General features: G+C 44.6%; 1 protein-coding gene across 3 annotated transcripts in view; it reads left to right on the forward strand.

Moving 5' to 3' along the window:
• The window catches only part of TMEM63A (transmembrane protein 63A), an 88231-nt gene that overhangs the window by 15185 nt on the left and 53171 nt on the right, over positions 1-19875 (forward strand). The window contains exon 1 of one of the 3 annotated variants that reach the window (XM_056568512.1): positions 15497-15594. The exons of the other annotated variants lie outside the window; for them this stretch is intronic. The gene's annotated coding sequence lies outside the window, so the exon portion shown is untranslated. Of the gene's footprint in view, positions 1-15496; positions 15595-19875 lie in introns of those variants that run through there. 3 annotated transcript variants of the gene reach the window in all.

Raw genomic sequence — 19875 nt, forward strand, 5'->3', positions numbered from 1 at the left:
TGTGTATTGGAACTAAACCATAAAAGGGAGGAGAAAAAGCAAATTGGACATAATGTCACCAAACTCCAAAAATGGGCTGGACAAAATTATTGGCACCCTTAACTTAATGTTTGGTTGCACACCCTTTGGGAAAAAAATAAGTGAAATCAGTCACTTCCTATTACCATCAATAAGCTTCTTACACCTCTCAGCCGGAATGTTGGACCACTCTTCCTTTACAAACTGCTCCAGGTCTCTCTTATTGGAAGGCGCCTTTTCCCAACAGCAATTTTAAGATCTCTCCACAGGTGATCAATGGGATTTAGATCTGGACTCATTGCTGACACTTCAGAACTCTCCAGCACTTTGTTGCCATCCATTTCTGGGGGGCTTTTTGATGTACGGTTGGGGTCATTGTTCTGCTGGAAGACCCAAGATCTCGGACACAAACCCAGCTTTCTGACACTGGGCTGTACAGTGCGACCCAAAATCCATTGGTAATCCTCAGATTTCATGATGTCTTGTACACATTCAAGGCCCCCAGTGCCAGAGGCAGCAAAACATCACTGACCTCCACCATATGTCACTGTAGGTACTGTGTTCTTTTCTTTGTAGGCCTCATTCTGTTTTCGGTAAACAGTAGAAGGATGGGCTTTACCAAAAAGCTCTATCTTGGTCTCATCTGTCCACAAGACGTTTTCCCAGAAGGATTTTGGTTACTCAAGTTCATGTACCTTGGCTTTTTTTTGAAAGCCGAGGTACATGCTCTCAAATCACCCAAGTGCAAGTAAAACTCAAGTTCGTTTTGGCAAAATGTAGTCTTGCTTTTTTATGTCTCTGTGTCAGCAGTGGGGTCCTCCTGGGTCTCCTCCATAGTGGGGTCCTCCTGGGTCTCCTCCATAGTGGGGTCCTCCTGGGTCTCCTCCATAGTGGGGTCCTCCTGGGTCTCCTCCATAGCGTTTAATTTCATTTAAATGTTGACGGATAGTTCGCGCTGACACTGATGCTCCCTGAGCCTGCAGGACAGCTTGGATATCTTTGGAACTTGTTTGGGGCTGCTTATCCACCATCCGGACTATCCTGCGTTGACACCTTTCATCAATTTTTCTCTTCCATCCACACCCAGGGAGATTAGCTACAGTGCCATGGGTTGCAAACTTCTTGATAATGTTGAGCACTCTGGACATAGGCAAATCTAGATCTCTGGAGATGGACTTGTAACCTGGAGATTGTTGATATTTTTCCACAATTTTGGTTCTTAAGTCCTCAGACATTTCTCTTCTCCTCTTTCTGTTGTTCATGCTTAGTGTGGCACACACAGACACACAATGCAAAGACTAAGTGAACTTCTCTCCTTTTTATCTGCTTTCAGGTGTGATTTTTATATTGCCCACACCTGTTACTTGCCCCAGGTGAGTTTAAAGGAGCATCACATGCTTGAAACAGTCTTATTTATCCACAATTTTTAAAGGGTGCCAATAATTTTGTCCAGACCATTTTTGGAGTTTGGTGACATTATGTCCAATTTCCTTTTTTTCCTCCTTTTTTGGTTTAGTTCCAATACACACAAAGGGAATAAACATGTGTATAGCAAAACATGTGTTACTGCAATCCTTTCCTGTGAGAAATACTTCATTTTCTTGAATAATTTCAGGGGCGCCAACATTTACGGCTGTGACTGTATAATTTGTACAATTGCTGTGTCACCGCCCGGGTCTTTACTTTCGGTTCTGTGATTATATGTGACGTTCCTCCTCACACAGTCTAAACATAGGAAATTGTTCCTGCAGCCACATTGGGGACACCCAGTATCACATGAGATTTAGCTCAGAGGAATCTGCCTCTTATTGTTGACTTGCGGATCCTGGAGCCACATGTCAGACCTCTGTGTACCATGAATGTAAATGTGTCCCATGGGCATCTGTCGAGTAATGACCTGTGTCTGTCACATGCTTAAAGGGGTACTCCACTGGAAAACATTTTTTTTAATCAACTGGTGCCAGAAAGATAAACAGATTTGTAAATTACTTCTATTTAAAAATCTTAATCCTTCCAGTACTTATCAACTGCTGTATGATCCACAGGAAGTTATTTTCTTTTTGAATGTATTTTCTGTCTGGCCACAGTGCTCTCTGCTGACACCTCTGTCCATGTCAGGAATTGTCCAGAGTAGGAGCAAATCCCCTCAGCAAACCTATCCTACTCTAGACAGTTCCTGACATGGACAGAGGTGTCAGCAGAGAGCACTGTGGCCAGACTGAAAAGAACTACACAACTTCCTCTGGAGCATACAGCAGCTGATAAGTACTGGAAGGATTAAGATATTTAAATAGAAGTAATTTACAAATCTGTTTAACTTTCTGGCACCAGTTGACTTAAAAAAAAAAATGTTTTCCAGTGGAGTACCCCTTTAATATTAACACAAGCTTGTAAGGGTGGGTGATTTCATTTCCCAGCATGGGCCTCAGTTCATTGTCCGCTATGGCCCACCCACCTCTATGAACACCTCTGGACCCATCACTAGGGCTACTTTCTGAATATGGATTAAAGGGGTACTCCGGTAGAATTTTTTTTTTTTTTTTTTTTTTAAATCAACTGGTGCCAGAAAGTTAAACAGATCTGTAAATTACTTCTATAAAAAAATCTTTACACTTCCAGTACCTTTTAGCAGCTGTATGCTACAGAGGAAATTCTTTTCTTTTTTAATTTCTTTTTTTGTCTTGTCCACAGTGCTCTCTGCTGACATCTGAAGCCCGTATCAGGAACTGTCCAGAGCAGGAGAAAATCCCCATAGCAAACCTATGCTGCTCCGGACAGTTCTGATACGGGCTTCAGGCGTCAGCAGAGAGCACTGTGGACAAGACTAAAAAAGAAATTCAAAAAGAAAAGAATTTCCTCTGTAGCATACAGCTGCTAAAAGGTACTGGAAGTGTAAAGATTTTTTAATAGAAGTAATTTACAGATCTGTTTAACTTTCTGGCATCAGTTGATAAAAAAAAAAAAAAAAAAAATGTTTTCCACTGGAGAACCCCTTTAATTCGGCTCCCATTAAACTCAATAATAGGTACAGATAGGACTCCAGTCATCAGCTGAACTACAGGTCATCATTAGGGTCGCCACTTTTCTTGCCAAAAAATACCGGCCATGCTCATTTGCATAATTAATTATATATGCGTGACATCACAGGATAAACATATGCATGGGAATTTTTTTCCTATTCTGACCCCTATAACTTTTTTATTTCTCCTTATACGTGACTGTATGAGGCTCATTTTTTTGCACCCCGGTCTGTAATTTTTAACAGGACCATTTTTGTTTTTACATTACTTTTTGATTGCTTTAAAAAAAAAAAAAATTCAAGTGTTGCAGTTAGTTGCTAACTACAACTCCCAGCATGCCCTGATACAGCCTGTGGCTCATCAGCTGCCCCAAATGAAAACTACAACTCCCAGCATGTGTATATAGTATAAGTCAGTGTTTCCCAACCAGGTGTCATAGGGGTAGAAAATCCCGGCACTCACTTTATGCTTCAATCACCATCGTGTTTATTCATAAAGCATCTTTACAAACAATACTCAGTATTGCAGATCGTTTGTAAAGATGCTTTATGAAGAAACGCGATGGTGATTGAAGCATAATGTGAGTGCCGGGATTTTCTACTTCTATGACATTGTGATTTGTCCGCGAGCACCACTTAAAGGGGTTATCCAGGAAAAAACTTTTTATATATATATATATATATATATATATATATATATATACATACATATATCAACTGGCTCCAGAAAGTTACAGATTTGTAAATGACTTCTATTAAAAAATCTTAATCATTCCAGTACGTATGAGCTGCTGAAGTTGAGTTGTTCTTTTCTGTCGAAGTGCCCAGTTTAGAAGCAAATCCCCATAGCAAACCTCTTCTACTCTGTGCAGTTCCCGAGACAGAGATGTCAGCAGAGAGCACTGTTGCCAGACAGAAAACAACAACTCAACTTCAGCAGCTGATAATTATTGAAAGGATCAAGATTTTTTTAATAGAAGTAATTTACAAATCTGTTTAACTTTCTGGAGCCAGTTGATATATAAAAAAAAAAGTTTTTTTTCCTGGATTACCTCTAGAAGGACAAGTGCCGACTCCTACCATTTTCCTGTTTCCCAACCAGGGGTGCCTTCAGCTGTTGCAAAACTACAACTCCCAGCATGCCCGGACAGCCAACGGCTGTCCGGGCGTGCTGGGAGTCATAGTTTTGCAACAGTTGGAGGCGCTCTGGTTGGGAAACGCTGGAATAGGTTTTGGTGCAACATTCCGGGAGTTGGAGGATTGGTTTGATCAATACCGGCCACTGCATTGCCGGTATATTTAATATAAAAAATACTGGCCAGGTGGCGACCCTAGTCATCATACATTCAAGAACATGGTCAATAACAGTATACAAGCAGCTAGTATCTGTACATTAGCTAATAGGTAGGTGCTGGAAGCCAAATCAGTGAGTGGACAAGACAAAAGGTCCAAAGGTAGAGAGATGGAGGAGAGGAGGGCAAATGAATACAGCAGATAATGCATAAAAAGTCAGGGGTGTAACCACTGCAAAGCGTGCTGGGCCTCTTTAGATATCCCTCAGAATATCACAGTGCCTCCATATAGACATGATGACATCACACAGTTCCTCCATATAGACATGATGACATCACACAGTTCCTCTATATGGACATGATGACCTCACACAGTTCCTCTATATGGACATGATGACATCACACAGTTCCTCCATATGGACATGATGACATCACACAGTTCCTCCATATGGACATGATGACCTCACACAGTTCCTTCATATGGACATGATGACATCACACAGTTCCTCCATATGGACATGATGACATCACACAGTTCCTCCATATAGACATGATGACATCACACAGTTCCCCCATATGGACATGATGACATCACACAGTTCCTCCATATATACATGATGACATCACACAGTTCCCCCATATGGACATGATGACATCACACAGTTCCTCCATATGGACATGATGACATCACACAGTTCCTCTATATGGACATGATGACCTCACACAGTTCCTCTATATGGACATGATGACCTCACACAGTTCCTCTATATGGACATGATGACCTCACACAGTTCCTCCATATGGACATGATGACCTCACACAGTTCCTCCATATGGACATGATGACATCACACAGTTCCTCCATATGGACATGATGACATCACACAGTTCCCCCATATGGACATGATGACATCACACAGTTCTTCCATATGGACATGATGACATCACACAGTTCCTCCATATGGACATGATGACATCACACAGTTCCTCCATATGGACATGATGACATCACACAGTTCCTCCATATGGACATGATGACATCACACAGTTCCTCCATAGGGACATGATGACATCACACAGTTCCTCTATATGAACATGATGACATCCCACAGTTCTTCCATATGGACATGATGTCATCACACAGTTCCTCCATATAGACATGATGACATCACACAGTTCCTCTATATGGACATGATGACATCACACAGTTCCTCTATATGAACATGATGACATCCCACAGTTCTTCCATATGGACATGATGACATCACACAGTCCCTCCATATGGACATGACGACATCACACAGTCCCTCCATATAGACATGATGACATCACACAGTTCCTCTATATGGACATGATGACATCCCACAGTTCTTCCATATGGACATGATGACATCACACAGTTCCTCCATATGGACATGATGACATCACACAGTTCCTCCATATGGACATGGTGACATCACACAGTTCCTCCATATGGACATGATGACATCACACAGTTCCTCCATATGAACATGATGACATCACACAGTTCCTCTATATGGACATGATGACATCACACAGTTCCTCTATATGAACATGATGACATCCCACAGTTCTTCCATATGGACATGATGACATCACACAGTTCCTCCATATGGACATGATGACATCACACAGTTCCTCCATATGGACATGATGACATCACACAGTTCCTCCATATGGACATGATGACATCACACAGTTCCTCCATATGGACAAGATGACATCACACAGTTCCTCCATATGGACATGATGACATCACACAGTTGCTGTAGATTTGTCGGATCCATGATGAGAATCTTCAGTTCCACCACTTCCCATCGGGGATCTATAGGATGAGATCTGGTGACTGTGGAGGCCATTGGAGTCATGTGACCTCATTGTCCTTTGAGATGATGTCATGTGACCTTATTGTCCTGTAGGAGATGACATCATGTGACCTCATTGTCCTGTATGACATGATGTCATGTGAGCTCATTGTCCTGTATGAGATGATGTCATGTGACATGGGGTATTATCCTGCTGGAAGTATCATCAGAAGATACAGGGGACACTGTGGTCATAAAGGGACGGACATGGTCAGTAACAATACTCAGGTAGGTTGTGGTGTTTATACCAGGATCACTTGGTACTATGGGGCCCAAAGTATCCAGAAAATGTCCCCTACACTATCACACCCCCACCAGCCTGAACCTAATACAAACAAAGATGGGTCCATGCTTTATGTTTACACCAAATTCTGACCCCGACATCACATGTCACAGCTGGAATGGAGACTCCTCAGACCAGACAAATTTCTTCCATCTTTGATTGTCCAGTTTTGGCTCCTGTGTGAATTGTAGCCTCAGTTTCCTGTTCTTTGTTGACAGGAGTGGCCCCCGATGTGGTCTTATGCTGCTGTAGCCCATCTGCTTCAAGGTTTTTTCTCTGTAAACCCTAGAGGTTGCGCATGAAAATCCCAGTAGATCAGCAGCTTGTGAAATCCTCAGACCGGCCTGTCTGGCACCAACAATCCTGCCACGTTTAAAGTCACTTGAACCCCCTTTCTTCTCCATTCTGCCGCTCTGTTTGCAGTTCAGAGTTCAGTTGAGTTCTCTTGACCGCGTCTACATGCCTAAATGCATTGAGCTGCTGTCATGTGATTGGCTGATAAGTTATGTGTGTTAAGCAATTGAACAGGTGTACCTAATAAAGTGAGTATTATGTACTGAAATAATCTACTAGAGCTGTGCGGTGATCCCATGCTGATTTTGGAATTTGGAAATTTGGAATTCAGTCTTTGCACCTCCAGCCTCTGACATCAGCTGACCTCCAGAGAAGGCGGACATTGGTTTTGTCCGGACTGTAATATTCTGAAAAGTATTATAAACACAAGATGCAGTGTAAGGGTTCACACTGAGGAAATGATGAGTACTTAACTTGCGCAATTCCACACCAAGTATACAACCACACTTCAGCCTCGGTTCCATTGACTTTAATGGTCTTTCTGTCTCTCTGTTCACACTGAGGATTTTCCGTAGAAGAAATTCCGACGTGGATTCGTATTCTACTAGAAGATTGAATGTGTTCATTCTTCTAGTGGAATCCGCGGGTTAAAGCTCATTGAAGTCAATGGGCCTTTTTTTTTCCTGACAAAATGAGTTTGGAGCAGAATTGATGCGGAAATGATGCTGCATTGACACTGAATATTTGCGCTAAATATTCAAAGGGAGAATTGAGAGTCAGCCCATTGGTGGTTGTAGTACTGATTCTCCTTAAAGGGGTACAAAATGTTCCGAATGCTTAGAGCCGGCGCCCGGAGCTTGTGACATCATAGCCCCGCCCTCATAATGTCACGCCCTGCCCCCTCAATGCAAGTCTATTGGAGGGAGTGTGACAGTCGTCACACCCCCTCCCATAGACTTGCATTAGGGGGCTATGACATCACAAGCTGCCATCTCTAAGCATTCGGAACATTTTGTTCCAAACGCTGAGCAGCAGAGTACCCCTTTACAGGGGTACTTCCGTGGAAAACTTTTTTTTTTTTAAATCAACTAGTGCCAGAAAGTTAAACAGATTTGTAAATTACTTCTATTAAAAAAATCATCTTAATCCTTCCAGTACTTTTTAGGGGCTGTATACTACAGATGAAATGCTTTTCTTTTTGGATTTCTCTTCTGTCACGAGCAAAGTGCTCTCTGCTGACCTCTGCTGTCCATTTTAGGAACTGTCCAGAGCAGCATATGTTTGCTATGGGGATTTTCTCCTGCTCTGGACAGTTCCTACAATGGACAGAGGTGTCAGCAGAGAGCACTGTGCTCGTGACAGAAGAGAAATCCAAAAAGAAAAGCATTTCCTCTGTAGTATACAGCCCCTAAAATGTACTGGAAGGATTAAGATTTTTTAATAGAAGTAAATTTTCAAATCTGTTAAATTTTCTGGCACCAGTTGATTTAAAAAAAAATAAAAAATAAAATAAGTTTTCCACGGCAGTACCCCTTTAAGATTTCCTCTTCAAATTCTGTTTCACATTCCGCATGAAATTCCTCTTCAAATTCTGTGTCAAGCAGAAGATTTGCTGATTTTCCTGACTGAAATCATTCCTTGTCGATTCCTCAGTGAGAACTTACCCGGCTATATATATATTTTTTTCCTTGCAATGTGTGATTCTTCCCTTGTGCTGCCTGTAATGGGAAGTGAAAGGGAAGTGGCCGGGGCAGCAGTGTATTCACACCGGTCAGTACTCGCTCACCTCTTCTGAGCTTTGTCTAGTTACAGTCATGGCCGTAAATGTTGGCACCCTTGAAATTTTTCAAGAAAATGAAGTATTTCTCACAGAAAAGGATTGCAGTAACACATGTTTTGCTATACACACGTTTATTCCCTTTGTGTGTATTGGAACTAAACCAAAAAAGGAGGAAAAAAAGCAAATTGGACATAATGTCACCAAACTCCAAAAATGGTCTGGACAAAATTATTGGCACACTTTCAAAATTGTGGAAAAATAAGATTGGTTCAAGCATGTGATGCTCCTTTAAACTCACCTGGGGTAAGTAACAGGTGTGGGCAATATCAAAATCACACCTGAAATCAGATAAAAAGGAGAGAAGTTCACTTAGTCTTTACATTGTGTGTCTGTGTGTGCCACACTAAGCATGGGCAACAGAAAGAGGAGAAGAGAACTGTCTGAGGACTTGAGAACCAAAATTGTGGAAAAATATCAACAATCTCAAGGTTACAAGTCCAGCTCCAGAGATCTAGATTTGCTGTTGTCCACACTGCGCAACATAATCAAAAAGTTTGCAACCCATGGCGCTGTAGATAATCTCCCTGGGCGTGGACGGAAGAGAAAAATTGATGAAAGGTGTAAATGCAGGATAGTCCGGATGCTGGATAAGCAGCCCCAAACAAGTTCCAAAGATATTCAAGCTGTCCTGCAGGCTCAGGGAGCATCAGTGTTAGCGCGAACTATCCTTCGACATTTAAATGAAATGAAACGCTATGGAGGAGACCCAGGAGGACCCCACTATGGAGGAGACCCAGGAGGACCCCACTATGGAGGAGACCCAGGAGGACCCCACTATGGAGGAGACCCAGGAGGACCCCACTATGGAGGAGACCCAGGAGGACCCCACTATGGAGGAGACCCAGGAGGACCCCACTATGGAGGAGACCCAGGAGGACCCCACTATGGAGGAGACCCAGGAGGACCCCACTGCTGACACAGAGATATAAAAAAGCAAGACTACATTTTGCCAAAATGAACTTGAGTAACCAAAATCTTTCTGGGAAAACGTCTTGTGGACAGATGAGACCAAGATAGAGCTTTTTGGTAAAGCACATTATTCTACTGTTTACTGAAAACAAAATGAGGCCTACAAAGAAAAGAACACAACACCTACAGTGAAATATGGTGGAGGTCAATGATGTTTTGGGTTGTTTTGCTGCCTCTGGCACTGGGTGCCTTGAATGTGTACAAGGCATCATGAAATATGAGGATTACCAACGGATTTTGGGTCTTCCAGCAGGACAATGACCCCAACCGTACGTCAACAAGCCCCCAGAAATGGATGACAACAAAGCGCTGGAGAGTTCTGAAGTGTCAGCAAAGAGTCCAGATCTAAATCCCATTGATCACCTGTGGAGAGATCTTAAAATTGCTGTTGGGAAAAGGCGCCGTCCAATAAGAGACCGGGAGGAAAAGTTGCCCATAGCAACCAATCAGATTGCTTCTTTCATTTTTCAGAGGCCTTGTTAAAACTGAAAGAATCAAGCTGATTGGTTGCTATGGGCAACTGGGCATCTTTTCCTCTGGACAGGTTTTGATAAATCTCCCCCATAGTATCCCAGTGATGTCCCAACTCCGGTGCCTGCTGCAGCTTCATGGTTGTGACTTTCATGATGACCAGACAATGTATATTTGCAGACCGGATCACCTGTCGCCTCAAACAAATGCTGCGTCTGGGATTATAAAGGGATCCTGGTGCTGATGACATGAACACTCGCATTTGTTTGTTTATTGGGCAATTGCTTCTGCCATTGTCCTAGTGCTAGGTGTATATACCAGCAGCTGTATATACCCAGTGCCCACAAAGCCTTCAGTGAGGTTGTCCAATGTGATGTATGACAACCCTCTGCTCTTAAAGGGCCGGTAAACCAAGAGTGTTTATCCTATAATAGTGTGCATGGGCAGCTTCACTCCGACATGTCCTTTTGTCATCGGTTGACTTGTCTGTGGTCACCGGTTTTCACCACAATAGCCAGGTTTATAAGTCACTGATATATATAAGGTCACACGTGGAGAACTTTAATCTCAGTCTCGCCCTCTAAACTCACTCTAGTTATTTACCTGTGAGATTCGGGAGTACTGGAATCGTTTAGATGTCCTTGACGTGAAGAGACGTCCTTACCGTAGCTGGCACCGATCTGATAAATTAGTGATGGCCTGTACTGCAACAGTTTCTAGAGCAGTGTTTCCCAACAAGGGTGCCTCCAGCTGTTGAAAAACTTCTCGCATGCCCATACAATACCCAGAATGCATTGCTTTCCTTTAGCTCTTCATCACAGTTCTCCCACATTGCCTACTTTTGTCCCACAGGAATCCTTCCAGTTCCAGGCCATAGCTGCTACAGAACATTTACCGTATTTTTCGCCATATAAGACGCACTTTTTCTTCCCCAAAACAGGGGGGGGGGGGAAGTTGGTACGTCTTATACGGCGAATACCTCGGGCCATCAACGGCCGGGACCTGCGGCTAATACAGGACATCACCGATCGCGGTGATGCCCTGTATTAACCCTTCAGACGCGCCGATCAAAGCTGACCGCCACATCTGAAGGGAAAGTGACCCTAACCCGGCTGCTCAGTCGGGCTTTTCGGAACGAAAAGCCCGACTAAGCAGCTTACAGGACACCAGGAGGGACACCAGCTTACAGGACACCGGGAGGGACCTTACCTGCCTCCTCGGTGTCTGCTCTGTGCCGGGATCCCCTGCATGGCCGGCGCTCTCCTGCGACGTCATCACGTCGTTGCGCATGCCGTCCCGTCATCCAATAGGAGCGGTGTGCGTAGTGAAGGGATGACGGCGACGGAGAGCGTGGATCCCGGGGAAGAAGACGTCCGGAGTGATGGAGCGACATCCAGGGCAGGGGTGACGGGTCCAGGGGGGGGGGGGGGGGGGGACAGGTGAGTACTACCTCCTATCCAGTGATCTTCAACCTGCGGACCTCCAGATGTTGCAAAACTACAACTTCCAGCGTTGGCTTTCCAGGCATGCTGGGAGTTGTAGTTTTGCAACATCTGGAGGTCTGCAGGTTGAAGATCACTGTTGAGTTCAGAATCTTTTTTTTTTCTCTAGATTTTGCACCTTTAAAATAGGGTGCGTCTTATATGCCGGTGCGTCCTATAGGGCGAAAAATACGGTAATTTTAGTGCAGACTATCGGACAATTAGTGAGGTTGCAGCACTGGCTGTATTTTTTCCCTGTCTGCTCCTCTGCCTGTGGCATTGTTTAGCACAAGGCAGCACGCCGTAAATACATACAATAAAGATGCATATGATGGGGTTCTGTAGGCTGTGGGGGCTGGTCAGGGCGGCTGTCATCACTTAGTGGGGGGTGATTTCAGCTCAGAGACAAGATCCAGCTATGCCTCCTGGGACAACAGAGGAGGATGAGTTGTCTAAGGAAAAAGTAGGAGCCGAGAAGCTGCTGAGACACCACCACACTGACAATGAGGGGACTACATAACTTCCTATCGGGAGAGAGAGAGGAGCCGGGGAGCAGGAGACAACACCACACTGACAATGAGAGGACTACACAGTATCCTATCAGGAGGTAGGAAGGAGCTGGGGAGCTGGAAACAATACCACACTGACAACGAGAGGACTATACTTCCTGTCAGGTGAGAGGAAGATATTAGGGAGCTGCTGAGACAACACCACATTGAGAGGACTACTTAACTACCTGTTGGTTGAATCGTGCAAAAGCACTCTGAAGTCAGTACAATTTGTTATGACACTATATTAGTTAATTATATTTATAATTATATTTAGGTACTGTTACGCCGAGCGCTCCGGGTCCCCGCTCCTCCCCGGAGCGCTCGCTACACTCTCCTCACTGCAGCGCTCCGGTCAGATCCACTGACCCGGGGCGCTGCGATACCGCCTCCAGCCGGGATGCGATTCGCGATGCGGGTAGCGCCCGCTCGCGATGCGCACCCCGGCTCCCGTACCTGACTCGCTCTCCGTCAGTCCTGTCCCGGCGCGCGCGGCCCCGCTCCCTAGGGCGCGCGCGCGCCGGGTCTTTGCGATTTAAAGGGCCACTGCGCCGCTGATTGGCGCAGTGGTTCCAATTAGTGTTATCACCTGTGCACTTCCCTATATCACCTCACTTCCCCTGCACTTCCTTGCCGGATCTTGTTGCCATTGTGCCAGTGAAAGCGTTTCCTTGTGTGTTCCTAGCCTGTGTTCCAGACCTCCTGCCGTTGCCCCTGACTACGATCCTTGCTGCCTGCCCCGACCTTCTGCTACGTCCGACCTTGCTTCTGTCTGCTCCCTTGTACCGCGCCTATCTTCAGCAGCCAGAGAGGTTGAGCCGTTGCTAGTGGATACGACCTGGTCACTACCGCCGCAGCAAGACCATCCCGCTTTGCGGCGGGCTCTGGTGAAAACCAGTAGTGACTTAGAACCGATCCACTAGCACGGTCCACGCCAATCCCTCTCTGGCACAGAGGATCCACTACCTGCCAGCCGGCATCGTGACAGGTACTTATAATTATATTTAGTTACAATTATAATTATTTATTAGCTAATTATATATCTTGGTGTGTATATTGCGCCACCGCTCTATACATTCTCTATGGGCAGCTCCAAAGACCTGGGGGTCCCTGTTCTGGAGATCACTTGGGGTCCCAGCAGTCAGTTGCCCCATGATCTGACACCTTTCCTCTAGGACAGTGATGGCGAACCTTTTTGAGCCCGAGTGCCCAAACTGTAATGCACGTCAAATTTTTTTCCCCTCAAAGTGCCAGCACAGCAATATAAATAGGAATACTGAGGCTTAAGTTTAGAAAAAACAACTCATACAGTCGCCATAACTAATTAACATATTTTGTTTTAAAAGAAGAATACAGCAACAGAGTTCAATCATCCAAAATTTTGTTTTTTTTTTTATAATTGAAAAAACATCAATTCTAGTAAAGAAAACTCACTGGTGGTTGGTGCATCACCTAAATAAGCACCTATTCCCACCTATCTACCTGCAGTTTGTACGCATCCTACATGCTGCTTTGGCACAGTTTACATCAGAATTACATCCGGTTTTGGTGCAGCTTTGCATGTATGTCAATAGACCTGCATTTTTTTTCAGGTTTCTGATTGTCCAGCTGCACCAAAACTACAGGTAAACTGTGGCAAAGATGCATACAAGGGGATACTCAACTTGTGATATGATTACATACCAGACTTAAATTGTATGAGGAAAGCCTTACTCTGGGTCCTTTCTCTACTTCTACAGTTACAGTAAATAACCTAAATTAGGATGAGCAAGGAAACTAAACTTGCTTAACACACTTAAAAGAACTCCTAAATTAGGGTCATGGACACAAACACTGCGTTAGGTAATACCCGCAGATTAGACCCCCCCCCCCCCAGTAGTCAGGTAGTACACCAAGATTAACCCCCCCAGTAGGCAGGTAGTACCCCCAGATTAGACCCGCAGTAGGCAGTTAGAACCCCCAGATTAGACCCACCCAGTAGGCAGGTAGGAGCCCCAGATTAACTCCCCCAATAGGCAGGTAGTAACCCCAGATTAGACCCCTCCCAGTAGGTAGGTAGTACCCCCAGATTAGACAGTACCCCCAGATTAGATAACCCCTACACCTCCGGCTGGTACCTTTTGTAGTTGCCGGGGATTCAGGGCAGCACCTTCCCCCAGATAAGAGCCAGCACAGCTATGTGCGTCGGCCGGCTGCCGCATAATGACGCTCGGTCACTTCACACTATCAGAATACCTAGGGCCGGCATCAGGACATAGCATTACACGGCGGACGTGCGTAGCTGTGCTGGCTCTTATTTGGGGGTGGAGCAATTACAGGTGAGCCGGCCCGTATTACTGTACAGGGCAGGAGGACGGTCCGGCCCACGACGCAAATGCCCGGTGTGCCCTATGGCCAGTCCGGCCCTGGATGGTGGAGTGACTCCGTCATGGCACCCCCCTTGTGAGTGGCACCCAGGGCGGGCCCCTCCCCATGCCACTGTGGTCGCATGCCCACAGAGGGGGCTCGGCGTGCCACCTGTGACAATAGTGCCATAGGTTAGCCATCACTGCTCTAGGATATAGAATCTATTTGATTTATAACTTAACAATTTTCATTTAAACCATTTGGTTTCAGGTTTTCTACTTCAAAAATCTAGGCAAGCTTACATTTTTATACAAAACTGCCAGTCTGTCACCTTCCATCTGTAGAATGTGCCCATCATTTACATTCAAGAACAAGTTTACTTGAATGATTCCTGTTGGTAAAATCGGCAACCATTTTGTAGCCATGACAACTGCTGAATTGTAACAATTTGTTTCTGTCTGTATCTTTCCTGTACAATTCAGTTTATGATGTACAATTGGTTACTTCTACTTGCGTGTCCAGAAAGTATAGGGATGGTATACCACTATAAATTTGATATCAGAATCAAGTCATGAAACTCCAACAACGTTTCCGCATTACCAGTCGAAATGAGGAAGACGTCATCTATGTATCGTCACCACAGTGCTGGGACACAAAGGTGTACAACTCCTCCAGTATTACCGCAAATATATACTGGCATATGTAGGGGCAACTTTAGAACCCATGTCGGTGCCACTTGGTTGCGATTATTTTTTTAAATTTTTTTATTGCTAGATAAATGAATGAGAAAAACCTGCATAGTCTACCAAATAGTTGGTCATTCAAGGGCCAACAAAAAGTTTTACTGATTGTGTGACATAACCACATGGATATGACATTATAGAGATGGCTCTTCATAGCAGAGTTTGCACAGCCTTTGGCTGTCCAGGCATGCTGGGAGTTATAGTATTGCAACTTATGGAGGCACCCTAGTTGGGAAACACTGACTTACGTTATCAGGGAAAAAATTGTGACTTTTTTATACTTTTTATTTATAATGTGTTTTCTGGCACCTTCAGAAATGTTTGAAGCTGGTGATAAAGGGGAAGAAACCTGTGGTGTCAAAATCACATAACATGTGTAAAGATTAGTGCAACAGGAAGAAAAATGTGAGTGTGTACATGGGTGACCTTTATTGCTTCATGGATACTAAAGGCATCTCTGCCTCTTAAAGATTAAAATATTTTTTTTTAATACAAACAGCACCACCACTGTCCATAGGCTGTGCCTGAAATTGCAGCTCAGCTCCATTTAAAGTGTCCCTGTCATTTCGAAAACTTTTGACATTTCAGAAAGACATGGCAAATGTTTTGATCTCTCGGGGTCATAGTGTTCAGACCCTGTCCAATCTCTAGATATTGCCAGGAGAAGCATGCAGTAGTGTACTTCACTCCCTGATTGGCTGGAATCACTGTCAAGCTGCACAGGATGGGCTTCATATGCTTCTAAATAAAGCCTGTTTACTAAAGATAGTGGTCAGCCAGGGAGTGAAGGGCGCCACCGTGCTTCTCTTCCAATGAAATCTACAGACTGGTCGGGGTCTGAACACTTAGACTTTGACATGTCAAAAGTTTTCTAAATGACAGTGACACTGCAGGTTCAATTTCAATACCAGATACAAACCATAGTAAGGAGTGGTGCTTTTGAAAAAGCCACATGTTCTCTAATATTATATTACTCCTTTAAAGGAGTGCTCCGGATGGAAAAAAAACTGTTTTAATTAACTGGTGCCAGAAAGTTTTATACAGATTTGTAAATTACTTCTCTTTATTAATCTTAACCCTTCAAGTACTTATCAGCTGCTGTATGCACCAGAGGACATTGTGTAGTTCTTTCCAGTATGACCACAGTGCTCTCTGCTGACACCTCTGCTCGTGTCAGGAACTGTCCAGAGCAGGAGCAAATCCCCATAGAAAACCTCTACTGTTCTAGTCAGTTTCTGACACGGACAGAAGTGGTAGCAGAGAGCACTGTTGTCAGACTATAGAGAACTACACAACTTCCTTTGGAGCATACAGCAGATGATAAGTACTGGAAGGATTAAGATTTTTATATAGAAGTCTTTTACAAATCTGTATAGCATTCAGGCACCAGTTGATTTGAAAACACTCTGGAGTACCCCTTTAAGAGCAAAGCACTGCTCTCTTAAATGGGCACTCTCATTACAACTACTTTTTGCTATTGCACTCCTTATGCTAAATTAAAAAAAATGTTTTCTATGTTTTATTTGTGTTTAATAAAGCTGCCACTAGGTGTCTCCCTACTTGTACAGAGCACAATTGTCCCCCCCCCCCCATCTCTTGCACAGACTTTGGACTCCTGCTGGCCTGGCAGAAGTCCAAAAATAGGAAATGCAGTCTGGAATGCTGAGAGGTGGGGGGGGGGGGAGAGAGGGGTGTGTGCAGCCTTAGCCAATCATAGATCATCTCACATTGAACTGCTCTGGGTTGTGTGTAGCAGAGTGAGGGAGGAAGTTCTCCCCTGTATGGCTTCAGATGATGTCACACCTGCTGGAGAACGCCCCTTCCCAGTCTGTGAATCTGTGAGACTGAGCAGAAAATACAGAGCAATATCAAGGTAGAAAACTAAAAAATAATAAAAAATAAAGGCAGGGGGTGGTTTATCATGATGGGGCAGTGACCTGGGGGGATTATAACATTTAATTTAACCTCATGAGAGGTACTCTCCTAGATATGCCTTAAAGGTGTGGATCCTATTACACATAGAACACTTCTGTATTACAGGATTGTAGGTTCTCCATTTGTTATGTGGTGCCTTTACATGGTTCCGCATTACAGAGAAATGCTCTGCTGGAACAATGCATTGTGGGGAGAATACCTTTGTAATGCAACATGTGATGGAGCGAAGCTTTTAATAGTTCAGTAGAGTAATACGACTGGTATCAGGCAACATGTGATGGAGCGAAGCTTTTAATAGTTCAGTAGAGTAATACGACTGGTATCAGCTGCTCATTATTACTACATTGTCGTTAATAGAACATGGCACGTGAATCTGCTTCTTCCTCTGTCATGTGATGTAGGGAGGTTCTTAAAGGGGTACTCCACTGGCCAGCTTTCGGACATAAATGTTCCAAATGCTGTTTTTCATTTGATCATCATGACAGCACCACCATGAGATTGTCCCTTGTAGCCCTAATAGGAACAGGAAACACAGAGAGGTAAAATCGTCCCCTCCCCATCCACCCCTCCAGTGTTTTCTGTTCCTAGGAGCATACACGGAGAGGTGAGGTTCTTACCTCTGGTGGGCTGGTTTCTGCTCCGGATGGGGCTGCCAGGCAGCGGGGGTTTCGGTCATGGTGGCGTCTCCCTCCCCTGTGCTGCACCGGGTCGTGCCTCCTTAGGGTTGCTGCCTCCTGATCCTTTCCTCCACAGCGCTTGTCCGGGTTTATGCGGCAGGAGTCCTGTACAGGCCGGTCTCGGATCTCCTTGGAGCTCCCTGGCTGTTCTGGGCTCCATGCTGCTGGGGCGCGTACGTCTGACGTTGCGGCGTGCGTGTGTGACGTCACATGCGCACACGGACGCGAGCGTGCTCTGGGATTGGCTGGGGACCGGAAGTCGCTCCCTCAAGATGGCGCCATCCACCGGAACGCTGGGGAAACGTGGAGGAGCGCCAAATTTGAACGGAGGGGTATAAATTGCTACTCTGTTCTATCCTGCATCCCTCTGAAGCATGGATGCGTCCGCTGCCTCCACTCTGCTCATCTGGAGCACACGGCATCGGTGTTGCTTTGCACTATGCTGCTTTTTTTCCCCTTATATTCTACTTTCTGATGTGGTGCCTTGTGGGTGTGAATGGTGGTCGGGATGTTGCTGTGCAGGTTATAAAGGGTGCTATTAACCCTTGTCAGTCATGACGCCAGGGTGGGGGTTAAATGCTGTATGGCCTATCGCCACCCTTCCCAAGAGCGATAGGTGTTTGCAGAATAAAGTATTGTCCACAACTAGAGCTTCGCTGAAAACTTGCGTAAACTTTACTGAAGATTTTCTGTAACATGCTAACATAAGAACAGTCTTTGAAACAGAGTCTATGAACAGCTTGGCTGAGATTGACTGTTGGTTGGGACTTTTAGTAAGTTCTTTAGCTTGTAGGGATTTCGTATGCACAGATCCGCTGGATTTAGGGTTATGTTTAGGTCCAGGGTCCTTGCCAATAATTGCAGGGAATTTAGAAGAACTCACTGTGTAATTCAGCCGAGGCCGCAAGGCTTTGGCCTAGTAATTGTCGTTGAAAGTTGCGGAGGTCCTACCTCATTCAGTGACAGCAACCCGAGAGAGAGAATAATGGCCACAGCTCCCTTATATGGCCAGGGGCTGAGCCGTTTTAGGATTGGTCCACGCCATCTGTCAATCAGATTTACAAGGCATTGTGGGAATCACATGTTCTATGAACCTCCAAAGGTCCTTTTTAACTACCATAGAGACATCGTCACATGACCCGCAGGTCCTGTGATGCTAGCGCAAGGAAAGTACACTTTTTATATACATTTATTTACATTTACCTGTGCAATATATTAACTATCTGAGGACCCCACAATTCTTAGGGACTTAGACTTTGGGGAGCCCTAATAGGGGACTGTATGTAATACGGTACCGGGACACCAGACTGAAGTAGCATATAGTTTTGATTCTTATGGGTATTCCTTTTCCCACTTAGGGAGACAAGTAGGCCCTGAAGAAATCAAAAGAAAGATAATCCTCTAAAGAGACTTCTAAGGAATCTAAGTCCAAAAAATTTGGAATTCGTCCAGTTATACTATCGGATACCCATCCTAAACCCCTTTGTAAAACCTGCACTGGCAAAATAGTTTTCCAAGAATCTCCGTTGTATGGATGAGCTTCGTTTACTTATAAATCAACAAGTACAGTCTGTCATAGCTACTGCACTGCTTAGTACCTCAGCTCCCATTACTGTGGCTGAACCTCCTCCACCAAAAAAAGCAAAAAACTGCTATTGTTTTGGACTCAGACTCTGATTCTAATGAAGATTTAAATTCCGGTCTTATTACTCTGAAGAAGACGGTGAAATTCAAGACTCTCCTCCTAAGAGGGATACAGATATCTTATCTCTAGATCTTACGTCTGTCCAGGACAGAATGTTTGTCGGTCTAAAACCTCAAAAAACTAACGTTTTTTCGGTTCATGATAGCATTAAAAACGCTTATTACAGATGAGTGGCAGGTTCCGGAGAGGCGCTTGCAGATCCCTAAAGAATTTCGCAACTGTTTCCCTTTTGACCCCAATGAAGTAAATCAGTGAAGTGAGCCTCCAAAAATGGATGCGCAACTTTCTAAAGTTGTTAAAAGTACTGCGCTTCCATTTGAGGATGCGGCTCAGCTTAAAGGGGTAGTCCAGTGGTGAAAAACGTATCCC

The sequence above is a fragment of the Hyla sarda genome, chromosome 3 (genome assembly GCF_029499605.1).
Source record: "Hyla sarda isolate aHylSar1 chromosome 3, aHylSar1.hap1, whole genome shotgun sequence".
NCBI classification, from domain to species: domain Eukaryota; kingdom Metazoa; phylum Chordata; class Amphibia; order Anura; family Hylidae; genus Hyla; species Hyla sarda.